At 38.9% G+C, this 16,159-nt stretch overlaps 1 long non-coding RNA gene across 1 annotated transcript in view; it reads right to left on the bottom strand.

Moving 5' to 3' along the window:
- LOC310903318 overlaps positions 1-9,599 on the bottom strand; it is a 111,557-nt gene extending 101,958 nt beyond the window's left edge. The window contains exon 1 of the long non-coding RNA XR_014587456.1: positions 9,527-9,599. This is a non-coding gene — a long non-coding RNA (uncharacterized lncRNA). The remainder of the gene's footprint in view (positions 1-9,526) is intronic.
- Positions 9,600-16,159: the final 6,560 nt, after the last annotated feature.

Raw genomic sequence — 16,159 nt, 5'->3', positions numbered from 1 at the left:
CAAACAGGATGAAGAAGCATTACCATACTTGCCTGATAATATCTATCTATCTATCTGTCTGTCTGTCTATCTATCTATCTATCTATTTATTATGAAAGGGAAATGAGCAAGATCTCATTGAAGTATATCAGTGACTGCTACTAGGGAGTGCTACTAGTTAGGGAGTGCTTTTTAAAAAGTATTTATGAACACAAAAACAAACAAACAAACAAAATGTTCACATTATTATTGCCAATGTGTTTTTAATTGAAATTTCAGTGTAGTAAAGAATAAAAACAGGTGAGCAGATGGAAACATGGGTATTAATTCTTGCTTTGGTACCAACATTATTTCAGTACTGAAATTCTTAGTTGAAATCTATCTTATGAAAGCCATGAGGAATCCTTGGAACTCAAGAAATTCCACTTCTGAAAAAAAATATTAGTTTTATTCTTGAACTGAAATCAAGAAAATATTGAATCAAGGCTTAAATGCTGCTGATCCAAAAACTGAAATATTTTAGAAGCTGGAAAATAATATCTTTTATTTGGAAGGTCCTAAGGTAAAATAAGTTCAGAAGTTATCCTGATTAAAATGAGTATGTGAGAGATGACGTAAAAAGAATGAGTAGCTAGATTGAAAACATACAGAAAAACAGCAGTTTATAACACTGTTTTAGAAACAGGAAAAGACAGCTGGGTTTCAAAGAACTGTGCTGAAGAAAGGAGACAACTATCAAATCTGCTAAATAGAGATGATATTTTGGAAGCTCTCTAAGGTGGTTCCTCAACTGTAACTCCTCAGGGTATATTGTTCTAGTTCTGTTGACTTTGAATGACAATAAATACCTGCCAAAAATCAACCTGCAATCTACTTTTCAACAAAAAATATAAGACTACCAACTGAGTGAGAAGAACAAACTCGAAAAAATGCTTTTAAAATGTGAATAACTGTGGTATTTTGGATTCTATCCATATGAAATACTGCTCTTTTTCAAATACATGTGAGCATTTACTGGTATTAAACAGCTCTGGGAATTGTCACTGTCATGAAGGAGATTAGTGTCGTGTGCTTTCCTCATGGTATTTTCAACTTCTGAACCAGCCAATAACTAAATTTTCATAATGAAAAACGTTTGCAGTACTAATACTGATCTCATTTCTCTCTTAAATGCTAAATGAACTTTAACCTTTTGAATCTAAAAACTCTTCTTTAGAAACCAAAATCTTATCATTCATACATAGAAACAGAAAATATTGGACTTGCTAGTATCCAAGTAAAACATTGTCTTTGAAAATGAACAGGTGATAACACTATTTACATCTCTGTCTGTTCTTTTTAATCTTCTTAGATTCTTTCCAGCAGGTTTATTTTCAGACACATTAATAGAATGCTCAAAGAACAGCCTATGCCAAAGGTTTATTTACTCTAGAGAAATCAGCAGTGTTTTTTTACTTCCAGACTGGACTTTTACAACCACTCTTATGTGAACATCTTTTTTACTAGGTGAAATGAGGTGGTTTTGCATACTAAATAATGATCTATTCTATATGTATTGCATTTCTTAGTCACAGTTATCATCAATAGCATCTCAGAATTCAGGGCATCTAGGAAGGAAGAATTAGTTTCCCAAAAGAACTCTATTCTCAACATTAAAACTCAGGTCACTCTGTTGACTGTTAATGCACATGTATGTGTGCATGCTTCTTTTTGCATTGGAAATCTTATGAAAGCTGATCTGGGACAGATTTAGAAATCCAGCTAATGCCAGATCCCAACTCAAAGGCTTTTTCATCTGTTTTTCACATCACAGGCAAGTGAATGACAACTTTATCAACTTAGTTGTTGCTGAATTTTAATTAATACTAATCAATACCCATATACTTTTTTTTTTTTTTTGGGGGGGGGGGGGAAGGTGTTATTGTAAGCCAATCCAGAATTATGTATAAATTTAATGTGAATGGACAGAAGGTATTATTTCCATTCAGTTTACCAACTGATTTCTATTAATCCGATTCTGTCCTGATTTTTCTATGCTAATAATAATAGAGAGGAATTATTGATGTGTTTTCCCATGTACACCCTGTACGTTAAACAATGGACTCAGTCTATATAATAACATGAAAAATCTGAAACTATTTAAATTGAATTAGGAATCCAGAAAATTAATCTCTAAATGATTAGTTCCTAGTTTCCAATTATGCTGTCAATGGATGAAGATATAAGTCATTACAATAAGCACTAGCTAACTGACATTTTTTTTTTCTGAGCATTCTCAAAGTCAAGTTAAATTCTGAATGCTCATGAAGACTGAAGTTTTCTTCTGAATATGGAATATGTCTCCATGGATTATGTTGTGATATTTTAGCAGAAAAGTACTCGGATATTTCAAGACTTTCATTATGTATATTGCAGAATTGTCCCCGAGTCAAAACTAATGAACAAATTTTCACTTCTATACCTGATTTATCTTCAGTAGCACCCTCCTGGCCAGATTTTGTACCCCAGGGGAAACCCAGCTGTACTTGCTACTAAATGTTAATATGATATTGCCCTGTGACTGCCTTTAAACAGGCCAGACAGGATGCTTGCCTAGGAACATCCCCAAGGTACTGTCCTAGGAGAGTTGCTGGATTATTTCTTGAAAGGTCATGATGTATGTCTCTGACTTAAGTCAGGCAGGGCTTTTTTCCTCTCAGAATGCTCTTGTCATTCATATTTCATTACTTGCAAAGGAAAAGTGCAGGAAAAAAAACATTTTCCTTTAGTAAATTTAGGATCAGTTATGTCTTGTTTTATCGAACCTGATCTCCTTCTATGACCAAGTGACGCGCTTGGTGGATGAGGGAAAGGCTGTGGACGTGGTCTACCTTGACCTCAGTAAGGCTTTTGACACCGTTCCCCACAACATTCTCCTCGAGAAACTGGCTGCTCGGGGCTTGGACTGGCGTACGCTTCGCTGGGTTAGAAACTGGCTGGATGGCCGGGCCCAGAGAGTTGTGGTGAATGGAGTCAAATCTGGTTGGAGGCCGGTCACTAGTGGAGTCCCCCAGGGCTCGGTACTGGGGCCGGTCCTCTTTAATGTCTTTATTGATGATCTGGATGAGGGCGTCCAGTGCACCCTCAGTAAGTTTGCAGACGACACCAAGCTAAGTGCGTGTGTCGATCTGCTCGAGGGCAGGAAGGCTCTGCAGGAGGATCTGGATAGGCTGGAGCGATGGGCTGAGGTCAACTGCATGAAGTTCAACAAGGCCAAGTGCCGGGTCCTGCACCTGGGCTGCAACAACCCCAAGCAGAGCTACAGGCTGGGAGATGAGTGGCTGGAAAGCTGCCTGGCCGAGAAGGACCTGGGAGTATTGGTGGATAGTCGGCTGAATATGAGCCAGCAGTGTGCTCAGGTGGCCAAGAAGGCCAACGGCATCCTGGCCTGTATAAGAAGCAGTGTGGCCAGCAGGTCGAGGGAAGTGATTGTGCCCCTGTACTCGGCTCTGGTGAGGCCGCACCTCGAGTACTGTGTTCAGTTCTGGGCCCCTCGCTACAGGAAGGACATGGACGTGCTCGAGCGAGTCCAGAGAAGGGCGACCAAGCTGGTGAGGGGTCTGGAGAACAAGTCTTACGAGGAGCGGCTGAGGGAGCTGGGCTTGTTCAGCCTGGAGAAGAGGAGGCTCAGGGGCGACCTCATCGCTCTCTACAGTTACCTGAAAGGAGGCTGTAGAGAGGTGGGGGTTGGTCTATTCTCCCACGTGCCTAGTGACAGGACGAGGGGGAATGGGCTAAAGTTGCGACAGGGGAGTTTTAGGTTGGATGTTAGGAAGTACTTCTTTACCGAAAGGGTTATTAAGCATTGGAACGGGCTGCCCAGGGAGGTGGTGGAGTCACCATCCCTGGAGGTCTTTAAAAGACGTTTAGATGTAGAGCTTAGGGATATGGTTTAGTGGAGTACTTAGTGTTAGGTCGGAGGTTGGACTCGATGATCTTGAGGTCTCTTCCAACCTAGAGAAATCTGTGAATCTGTGAATCAGGAAAGTCAAAAATGTTGATTATGAAGTTCTTCCTTTCCCTATGGAAACAAACAAATAAAACTTATTATTTCAGATTGTCAGTTCATACTTTTTACATCAGTTTCCAAACTGAATTTGCTAACATTTGTAATGACACTAGCACTTGGAAAAGAAAAAAAAATAATTAATTAAAAAAATAAAATAAAATGTAGATAAGCATATTTTGAAAATATGCATACCTTTCTTGAGACCTGAAAAGTTTTCCTTTAATATAGTATTTAAAATGATTTCACATGCATCCCAGATACTTTGGAATGTCACATTTATAAATGAAATTTTGTTGGGATATAATTAAACTAAATTCATATGGCAAAAGCCTACTATATCAAGCAAAGGAGGCACCCATGGGAGGTAAGGTTCCAAAATTTTACCTCTTCTTTCAGCAAAAGATTCAAAAGACTTGGGATTGAGCGTCAATGGCACAATCTGGATTAGTCTGTCCTAAATCAGTTTTTATTTATAAACTGTAAATTTTAAACCTATCTTTGAGCCCCCTGTTTTAAAATAGTAAAAATTCCTGAAGGACTTAAGGGTTTGTAGAACTGTGGCTCATTAAAAGGACTTCTGCCTATTTTTACTGACACTTCTACATAGACTTATAAAAAGTTTTCTTTAATAAAATAGCTTGTAGTAGAACAGGAGTGTACTCAGTCATGCTTGTGGAATGTTTTTTTGTAAAAAGAAAATATTTTGGAAGCTACATTCATGGAATGAACACAGATTCCAAATCTGACTTTGTCCAGTGAAGATGCTAATCAGAACTTAAATGTACTTAAATGACTGAGTAGAAAGAAAATCCAGAACTCACTCGAGTCAGTGTCAAATTCTTATGAGCTGCCAACAATTCAGTAAGATTTTTTCCTTCCAACAGGAGCAGAATCATAAACTTGGCTTAGTTCTGTAGGTATAAGCTTGATCTTACTGAGATTCACTGAGTTAATGATAAATAATGAGATCACCTGTAACCTTAGGAATCATGATAAATAAAGAAAGGAGCAAGTGAGAATCCTTTTAAATACAGAGGAAGACTGTGCCATCTTTGCGCAGGTTTGGTTGACTGGCGTAACACAGAAAGTGAACTGAACCTCACTGCTAGTTCTTACTTGTGGCAAGAATTCAATCTCCTAGCTGAACATTTTATGCAGGCACTGACTCCACTGCACCAGACTAAACAGCTGCATCAGTTTAAGGTTTAAACCCCTCATCTTTCTGCTTTGTTTTTATGCCAGAAGTTATGCAACAGAATCAGGGGTAATAGAAGCAAATGTGTTTATGCCTCAGTACAGATTCATTGGTGCAACTCCAACACTTCCAGCTTCAGTTGCCAACACATTTATTCTGTCACTCATTTTTAAACTGTCCAGCAAAGTGGTAAGGTAAAAAAATAGACAGAGACACTATGTTAAAAACATCACAGCTAGATTTTCCAGAGGTGTCAGTCCTGTGGATTTTAATAGCTTATTTTAGTGACCCTAGTGATTTACTTAATACATTTTTCAATGTTACATTTTTTGCATTGTATCTCTCATTACAATATTCTTGTGAACTCATTAAGTACCTTATGCCAACCAGGGACAAAGTAGCAGTGTTCGCATCCTCTATTTTTTCTCTCTTTAAACTACCAAGAAATTAACCTCCAAAAGCCAATAACTATCCAGCTTCTTTCATAAAAAAAAGTGAGTAGGTACCCCAAGAGTTTTCAGAGGAAAGAGAACAATTTGAAGCTTGTCAGTTGTTGACTCCATCTTAAGCTTTGTTATTTCATCTTCAGAATATCTGCACTTTCATAAACAAGAATAATGATACTTTCACGGACTTGTTGCCACAAATCTCAAATCTCAAGCACGTGGACAAAATGAAACACTTCAGGCTGGGTACTAACCAGTGTATCAAGGAAACAACAACAGCTCATGCCAGCTCAATGCGTAATATTTCCTTTGGACGTTTTCAAGCATAATTTATATATATATATATTTTTCTTTTTTTGACATTTGGTGATTTTCTGCCCTCAAAGTGCTGTTAAGCTTGATAATGAATACCAGAATATCAGGGAAAAAAAATGTTTTCAAACTGTATTCAAACCTGCTCCTGCACAAGACACTTAAAACAACTAAACGTGCACTTACATGTTCTCCTGCTTCCCTTTGCTTAGAAATTGCTTAGAAACAAAACACAGTTGAAACAAACACTTCAGTAAGCTCCCTGAAATGACCCAAAGCCAGATTTCATTTTATTTTTTATTTTTTTTCCTAAGAGGCTGAAAGTACTTAGGTCATATTACAGTTCATAAAAGTTTGTTTGTTTGTCTGCCATAGCTGCAGATGACAGAGATCCAAAAACCTATTGACTTGAATAGGTTTTGGATTGACTATAGGGAAAGGATTTCCACTATAAATAGGAATGTTAAAAACAACAAGACTCCAGTTTCAGAAAAATGGTTCCAGCCTCTCTTTTTCTCTCTTGCACACACACATATTTGCCTAGGATCAAATTCTGTCTCCTTTGTTCATGTTAGATAACTATAAAATCACTTAAGCTATTCAAAGAGCAAGGTGTAATCAATATGAATGAAGCCTTAAATACTTGCCTGAGAGGTGGGAATTTTCCCTTCAGGCCTTGTTGAAAAGTTATCAGACACACCCTCAAATGAGGTCAGTAGAATCACAGGTGTTTTTATATACTATATTGTCATCAAAATAAAGCCTTTGCATTAAAATCACATTAAATTGCAAAGTCGGGTACTCAGTGGCTACAGTATGCCAAAATCCAGCGTTGCCCTTTCTTCACCATATAGAAATAACCTAGCCTCAGTCTGGCTGTGCTTTTCCAGGACTATAACTCACAGATGCAGAGTGACTATTCCAGACAGCACTCACCAACACATGCAAGTCTCAGACTTCCTTAGAACAGCTGAAAACAGGATTGAATCAGTTACTAGGAACAGAGGACTGAGGCAGAGCAGCCAAGTAGCTTGCTGATATCAATCATTTATTTTCAGCTTTCAAAAGAAAAGAAACATTTTAAGAAGGGCAGGAGTGCATGGGGAGAGTAATGGGGAGGGAGAAAGGAAGAGGGAGAAAGGAAAGGGAGCTCTGACTCAGTCAGTGAATCATTCTGTTATGGTGTGTTTTTTTGTTTGTTTGTTTGTTTTCCCTCAGCAAAAGTTCAGACTTTTTGCAAACTGGAGTTTTTCTGAACTGATAACTTAAGTAGCCCAAGGAGAAAAACAGTGATTTTCATTTTTTTTCCCTGATAATCCAAACATTTTTTTTATTTTTTTATTTATTGATTTTTTATTGGATTCATTAAATCCACAGATTTCTGTGTTAGCAAGATATTAATCTATCAGGATATTGCATAAATGAACTTGAAACAGGGGAAAAAAAAGAAAGAAAATAAACATATTCTTTCTTTTTCAAAGAGAAAGATGAAGTTACATGCTGAACACAATGACCAAGATTTATAGAATTACCTTAGGAAATAAACATTGAAGGCTTAAGACACACAAAGTGATTGAAGCCCTTACCGGTGGACTTTGTGCACCCATCAGGACTTTCCAGAGATTATGGAGACTTATCTGCTCATTCTGGCTCTGCCACTGGCTTACTTGTTAATTACGGACCACCCATTTCTACTTCTGTCATTTTACAAATGTCCTTCTGATTCACTTTGAAACTAATGGAAGAGAAACATTATATGAGATATGCTTTACTCAATACTTTAAAAAAAATGAAAATCTGGTCACTAAATATAAAGGATGCTGTTTCAATGTACATGAGACACATTATTAGGATGTCTCATATGTGACAGCCAATTGACATACAGGCAGAGAAAACCTGTAGGCTGAAATCTATCTCACAAAAACACCTAGATTTAAATGCTACCCGGTATGTGAGGTAAAAGAAAAGATAACTTTAATGGAACCTGGAGAGTTGTTTGGTGTGGGATTCAGAGACCCACACACAGGCATAGGCAAGAAGTGCCATTGGAGATACTTTGGGCAGCCTACCTTGCTTCCAGCTGCCAGAAGAATATGACTGTCCAAGAAGTTCTGCATCATATCTGCCACCTCCATGCAATTGAACCAGTTACCCTAACATATCTAAAAAATTAAATGCACATGCTCTTAAAACAAATCTTGCCCCAAATAGTTATTTACTTTGAAGGTATTTACTTTAGGATGAGTTGAATAGCCCCCTAGGTGTCATTGACTACACTGTATAAAAATTCAATTCAGTTGCCCTTTTATTGGGGTGTTTAGTGCCATCTAGGATGCCGTCAGGTGTCCTACCTGTACTCTAGTCAATGGTCCAAAAGAGCACTATGTTCCTATGGATCCCGTATCTGACCTGCCTCATCCACATGGTCATTTGGTTTACCCTAGAGCAACCATCCCAAATGTCACTACAAGCTTGTGTTGGATGATGGACACAGACTGTAATGGGAGCTGAGATCTTATTTCAGATGTAGGCACTTACATTTAGATGTTTCAGGTTATAAGTTGGATCTTATCCCTGTTTTCCAAACCCCAGTAGGAGTTTAAACTTAGAATAGATGTCAAATTTCTCTGTACTAACACTGAGGCAGATTTGTGAATGCACAACAGCAGAACCTGTGACATCTGCAGCATTTTGGTACTTAAAATCAAAACATACAGCATGTGGCAATGACCAAAATTAAAACCCAATATCCAAACCCAATTATAAAGATAGATGTCATGAGTATAATCCCATTCTTATCACTTCTCTTAGTTAAAGAGATTGGACTGAGATAACTTGAAAAACATTATGTTCTCATTCCATAAATTATTCTGTGAAATAGCACACTGTTTGAAACCAAAACTTCCTGATTAAAACCCAATGTATCTACTGCATCCTGGTGTAGCTATATTAAATGCAAACACATGATTTTAGTACTATGGACTATATCTGAATTAAACATCTGCCTGGTATTATAACATCTCTATAAAAAACTATTAGACCATCAAATTATCATTTTACAAAGCCGAGGAATACATCCTATCTGTGGGGAATTTCAAATATTAGACTGATGTAATGTTTGTTCTTAGCCAAGTAAACTTTATGCTATTTTCTTTTTTTCATTACATATAAATTTGTACATGCATTGTTTATACATTGTATACACTAAGTAAGGCCAGGCCTTATTCACAGCTGTGAAATTAATCATCCTTTATGCACAGGGGATTTCAGGGAAAATTTTTTGGTATCAGTATTCTGACTCCTTAAAGTGTTCATTTTGTTGTGTGGTAAAGCTTTAAGGCCAGACAATGCAAATGATAAATTAAATCAATGATTATGTAACAAACTCAAAGGACAGAGGATTAAAGGTACAAGAAAAAAAAAAAAAAAGAAAAAAAAAGCAAAAAGCACACAATTACTTCAAATATATAAAAAAGCATAAACTTACACCCTTCAAAGCATAAGTAAACCATTTAATGCATTAAATGTTTGACATAAAATATTTACCTCATAAGGAGTTCCTTCAGCAATTCCTTCTCTGATGCAGACAGCAGTGTACAACAGCAGAAAGATGTCTGTCCTGCCGGAATGTGCAGGTGACAGGAGCTCACAGGGAAAAAGATCAGTGGGTGCCTCTTAAAATGCAAATCCAGATTAGTTTGTGAACAGCTTCTATGCGTCATAACACAAAAAGGGCAGCAAATTCATTTTTTACTGTCATATACCCTGAATTGCTATTTATGCTGTTGTTCTACCAGTGATTTTCTAAAATTACTATTATCATGAGGCAATAGAAAACAAAGAAGTTACAATTTGTCTTTATTTTACAATAAAGGAAATAAAAACTCTGGGTTCTAAACATGATTTTTCAGTAAAGGAACATCTGTACATTTCAAATGTGGAACCATTTCTTCTTCCAGTAAAGGAATATCTATACCTTTCACATATGGAACCATTTCTACTTCCAGATATGTTGTTTGGGATTGTTCGTAAGAAATCAATAATTAGGAGGTCTATGCACTGGCATTCATTGCTAGTGACTTATAAAACTCTAGAAAAACATAGAGTCATAGAATGGTTTGGGTTGGAAGGGAAGTTAAAGATCATCTATTTCCCCCCCGCCATGGGCAGGGACACCTTCCTCTAGATCAGGTTGCCCCAAGTCCCATCCAATCTGGCCTTGAACACTTCCAGGAATGGGACATCCACAACTTCTCTGGGCAATCTGTTCCAGTGCCTCATCATCCTCAGAGTAAAGAACGTCTTCCTAATGTTTAATGTATATCTACCCTTTTTAGTTTAAAGCCATTCCCCCTTGACCTATCACTACACCCCCTGAGAGAGTCCATCCCCAGCTTTCCTACAGGTCCCTTTTAGGTACTGGAAGACTGCAATGAGGTCTCCCCAGAGCCTTCTCTTCTCCAGGCTGAACAACCCCAACTCCTTCAGCCTGTCTTCATAAGAAACCTGTTCCAGCCCTCTGAACACCCTTGTGCCCCTCCTCTTGACATACTCTACCAAGTATATATGTTTGGCTTATGTTGCAGGACCCAGAGCTGAATGCAGTGGGGTCTTATGAGAACAGAGTAGACATGGAGAATCACCTCCCTCGACCTGTTGGTCACACTTCTTTTGATGTAGCTCATCAAAATGGTGAGCTGTCTGGGCTGCAAGTGTATATTACCAGCTCATGTAGAGATTTGCATCCACCAGTACCCCTAGTCCTTCTCCAACAGGATGTTGTTTATCCACTCATCTCCTAGCCTGTATTCATTTTTGGAATTGTTCTGATCCAGGTGCAGGACCTTGCAATTGGCACTGTTGAACTTCATGAGGTTCACACAGGTCCACCTCTCAAGCCTGTCAGGGTCTCTCTGGGTGGCATCCCTTCCCTGTAGCATGTCAACCACTTAGCTGGGTGTCATCCACAAACTTGCTGAGGATGCACTCAGTCCTACTGTTCATATTGCTGACAAAGACGTTGAATAATACTGGTCCCAGTACTGGTCCCTGAGGATCACTACTTGTTGCCAGTTTCCACCTGAGCACTGAGCTGGTGACTGCAGCTGAGTGTGACCATCCAGCCCATACCTTGTCCACCAAGTGGTCCACGCATAATATACATGCCTATCCAAATTGGAGACAAAAATGTTGTGCAGGACAGTGTCGAATGCTTTGCACAAATCGAGGTAGATGACACCAGTTGCTCTTCCCTTATCCATAAATGCTGTAACCTCATTGTAGAAGGCCACAAATTTTTTCAGGCATGATTTTCCCTTAGTGAAGCCATGTTGACTGTCACCAGTGACCTCTTTATTTTCTATATGCCTTAGCACATTTTCCAGGAGGATCTGCTCAATGATCTTGTCAGGCACAGAGGTGAGACTGCCTAGCCTGGAGTTCCCTCACTGTTTCTTTTTTCTTTTTTTAAAAGTGGGGGTTATGTTTCCCTTTTTTTTTTCAAGTCAGTAGTAACTTCACCAGACTCCATGACTTCTCAAATATGATGGATAGCTGCTTAGGGACTTCATCCACCACTACCAAAGGACTTATAGGACCTATGTTCCCTTGGTACAGAAGCTATAGACAAAGCAAGACTCCCATAGAACTGAAAATTACACTAGACAACGAAGAAAATCAAGTCCTGCATATCTTATCTGAATTTTTATTTTTATTTTTTTTTAAGAGATCTTGAGAGGCTTTCCAGATTTAGAAATGTTAGATAGCAGACTGTCCTATGGCTTATGCAAAATATGTTATTTCTTCACTCTCCTTTTTCAACCTTCATCTCAGGAAAGACTAGTGCAAAGGGGCTCTGGGGCAGGGTCTGCTCTCCTGTAACAGTCTTTAGTGACACGAAAGTATAAGATCAAGATCTTCAAAGATCCAACCAGTTTGTATTGCACACTTAGCAGGCTGACCCATACTTAAAAAAAAAAAAAAGAAAAAAAAGAAGAAAAAAAGAGAGAGCCAACAGAGGGAGTCAGATGCCTTTGAACAGTAATTCTGAAGGATGGTATAATGAGCAGAGGAAGATCCTGTAATTACAGGACTTTTATGTATCTCTGCTTGAGGTCCATATCCTAGATCTCTCTCCGGAGCCAGGTGGTTAGCATCTTTCTAAGAAATCCTGGGAAGAGATGCAGCAGCTTCCTCTAAACATAAAGTCTCCAGTCATTTCTCTCCTTAACCACTAATTTACAGTGTAAAGCTTCCTTCTGCTTGATCTGATTCCAACATCGTACTTTTTGAATCCAACTCTAGTGTATGAAGGGGAGGTTACAAGCACATGGGATTATAGAATCATCACAGAGTCATAGAATGGCCTGGGTTGGAAGGGACCTCAAAGATCATCTTCTCAAACCCCCCTGCCATGGGCAGGAACACCATCCACTAAATCACGTTGCTCAGGGCCTCATCTGGGCAACATGTTCCAGTGCCTCACCACCCTCTGAGTGAAAAATTTCCTTCTAACCTCTGATCTAAATCTCCCCTCTTTTAGTTTAAAACCATTCCCCCTTGTCCTTCCTGAGTAAAGAGTCCTTCTTCATCCTTTTTATAAGACCTCTTTATGTATTGATAGGCTGCAGTGAGGTCACCCCGGAGCCTTCTCTTCTTTAGGCTGAACAGCCCCAGCTCTCTCAGACTATCTTTGTATCTTTGTAGGAGAGGTGTTCCAGCCCCTTGATCATCTTTGTGGCCCTCCTCTGGACCCTCTCTATCAGTTCTACATCCTTCTTGTGCTGGGGGCTCCAGACGTGGACACAGTACTCCAAGTGGGACCTCACAAGGGCTGAGTAGAGGGGGACAATCCCCTCCCTTCACCTGCTGCCCACCCCTCTGTTGATGCAGCCCAGGATGAAGTTGGCCTTCTGAACTGCAAGTACACACTGCTGACTCATGTCGAGCTTTTCATCCATCAGAACCCCCAAGTTCTTCTCCTCAGGGCTGGTCTCAATGAATTCTCCTAGTATGTACTCACATCCAGGATTTCCCCAGCCCAGGTGCAGCACCCTGCATTTAGGCTTGTTGAATCTCATTAGGTTCATATTGGCCCACTTCTCAAGCCTGTCCAGGTCCCTTTAGATTGCATCCCTTCCTTCTGTCATATCAACCATACCACTCAGCTTGTTGTCATCTGCAAATTTGCTGAGGGTGCACTCAATCTCACTGTCTATGTCATTGATGAAGATATTAAACAGTACCAGTCTGACGGCAGACCCCCCGAGGTACACCACTTGTCACCAGACATAGATACATTGTTCACCACTCTCTGGGTGTGACCTTCAAGCCAATTCCTTACCCACTGAATAGTCCATCCACCAAATCCATATCTTTCCAATTTAGAGATTAGGATGTCATGTGTGACTGTGCCAAAGGCCTGGCAGAAGTCCAGATAGATGACATCAATTGGTCTTCCTTTGTCAACTGATGCTGTAACTCCATCGTAGAAAGACACCACATTGGTCAGGCATGATTTACCCTTGGTGAAGCCATGCTGGCTGTCTTGGATCACCTGTTTGTCTTACATGTGCCTTGACATTGCTTCCAGGAGGATATTTTCCATAATCTTCCCAGGCACTGAGGTGAGGCTCACCAGTCTATAGTTCCCCAGGTCCTCTTTTCTACCCTTTTTAAAAATGGGAGTGATGTTTCCCTTTTTCAAGTCACCAGGGACTTCACCTTACTTCCAGGACTTTTCAAATATGATGGAGAGAGGTTTGGAAACTACATCAGCCAGCTCCTTCAGGACCCTGGGATGCACGCCATCAGTCCCCATAGACTTGTACGTGCCATCAGGTGGTCTCAAACCCGCTCTTCATTTACAGTGGGTGGGAGTTTGCTCCCCCAGCCTCCTTCTATGGGTTCAGGGAAATGAAAGACTTGGGAAGTCTGACTGTTGGTGAAGACTGAGGCAAAGAAGTTGTTGAGTACCTCTGTAGTACCTGGGAACCTCTGTAGGTCTTCATTACTATACTCCTTTTAATGAGAACAGGTTGGGAATGGAAGGAATATGATGGGAATGGTCTGACTAACGGAGTGCTAAGTGAAATGAAGGAATTACTCCATTTACAACTACATTTAAGAAAAAAAAAAAAAAATAAGACACCTAAGCCCAGAGAAGTATCTCAAACACTAACCTGTAGGTTCTTACCTTCAGCCTTAAGATGTATGCCAAAAGATTGTTGTGATAGAGTCTCAAATCAACTATCATCTTTGGCCTTCCCTATTAACTGCCTCAGTGCTATTTTCAGAGCTTGCCTCCAACTGAGTACACACGGAAACAGAGTAGAGATCTAATACTGCATTGTGAATGCTACCCCCACGTTTGTAGTACAGGAATTTTAGTCAATGCCTAAGCTGAATCAGCTCCTGAATCTTAAAGAAATTTAACCAAACAAAAGAAAATATTTTTTTCACTTACTGAACATTTGAATTCAGCAGCTCTAAACTTTTTTTGAAAATTAAACTTTATGTTTATATCTCCGTTTGATGGCTTTGGGAGAAAGATCTAGATTCCTGGTTGCAGTTCTACAAAATAGTAGAGTGGAAAGAATCTTAAAAATAAGACTAAATCCAAAACTCAGCAGCTGAAAGCTGTAGAACTTGTTGTCCTTTCTGAATGTGTAAGCCCACGTACAGAACAAGAGATCATTAAAGTTAATATTACTCCATCCCATATATCCATACTAACTTTGGGACTTTACTGTTTCATACTTTTGGAGCCAATTCTTACTGAAATTATGGTGTGCCATAGAAAATGGAAATTGGAACATGCTTATTTTTTTTTAGCTCATGACAGTTGACTAGGTGAAAACATTCTGTTTTAATTAAAACAACAAAAATAGTGTTCTTTATATTTAATGGTTTTTTTTTTTTTCCCTAACAAAAGGCACAAGATTCTTACTATATAGTAAAATTTATGGCCATTTCTTGATAAAAAAGAAATTTATTTCCTGTCTACTGAATACTGTTCACATTTCTAATTCAAAAAATGGCACTTAGTAAAAAAGTAGGATTTTTTATAAAGTAGATAAACCGGATTTGACCTCATTTATGATCATCCTGAAGAAGATATTTAGAGAGAATAGGTAATATACTGAGAAATGTTAGTCTGAAGTCACAGGACAGAAAAGTGTGTTGCAGGAGACTTTTTCACAGTAAAAATACATTTCATTTTATTTAACAAAAGTAAGATGATCTACTCATAACCAAGTTATGTTATCCATTGCACTGGAAAGATCCCTCCAAACTGGAGAACTGTTCCCCATCCTACATGTCAAATATTCATTACATGGTTTTGAATGGCACCTTTAATTGCCAATTTAAATAAAAGACCATATGTCAAATATTTTGCATAACTTGTCATGAAAGCCCCAGTTATGGGTTCAGACATTTAATTCTATTTAGAAGTGCTGATTTCTTCTGAAAACACAAATGCCACAGGCATTCATTCAGAAGGACAGCTGCCAGAGAAGCAGCAGCTATGTTCTTCTCTTGATGTTTACCATGTGCCAGATCATATACTTAGATGCAAGAAACCTGGATTCAAAGTTCCTCAAAAGTGAACTCTACTACACATATTCCTCTTTCAAGAAGAGGGTCCCAAATGCCAAAATCATAAGATGTTGCCTGCTCATTCTGGCTGCGCTTCCTGAAACAGCTTCTGTCTGGAGCTTGAGCAAAGAAACTTAGTTCTCACAGTCTCAGAACAAACTGTGCACCTGATAAGACACTCTATTCCCTCTATTGTTTCTGTGCTTTTGTATTGATTTCGGCTGGAATAGAGTTAATTTTCTTCACAGTAGCTTCTATGCTGCTATGTTTTGGATTTGTGACGAGAAGAGTGAACACACTGATGTTTTAACTATTTCTGAACAGTGCATACACATTGCCATGGCCTTTTCTGTTTCTCACTCTGTCTTGTCACCAAGTAGGTTGGGCATGCACAAATTGGGAAGGAGGCACAGCCAAGACTGCTGACCACATTTGACTAAAGTGGTTCTCCATACCATATATCATCATGCTCAGCAAAAATAAATAAAAAATTAAAATAAATAAATAAATAAATAAATAAATAAATAAATAAAAAGCTAGGGGAAAGAAGAAAAAAGGGGGAGATGTTTGGAGTTATGGCAT

This window comes from Anser anser (assembly GCF_964211835.1).
Source record: "Anser anser genome assembly, chromosome: 1".
NCBI classification, from domain to species: Eukaryota; Metazoa; Chordata; class Aves; order Anseriformes; family Anatidae; genus Anser; species Anser anser.
Note: the sequence above shows the minus strand (reverse complement) of the source record. Positions and strands in the feature narration are given on the sequence as shown.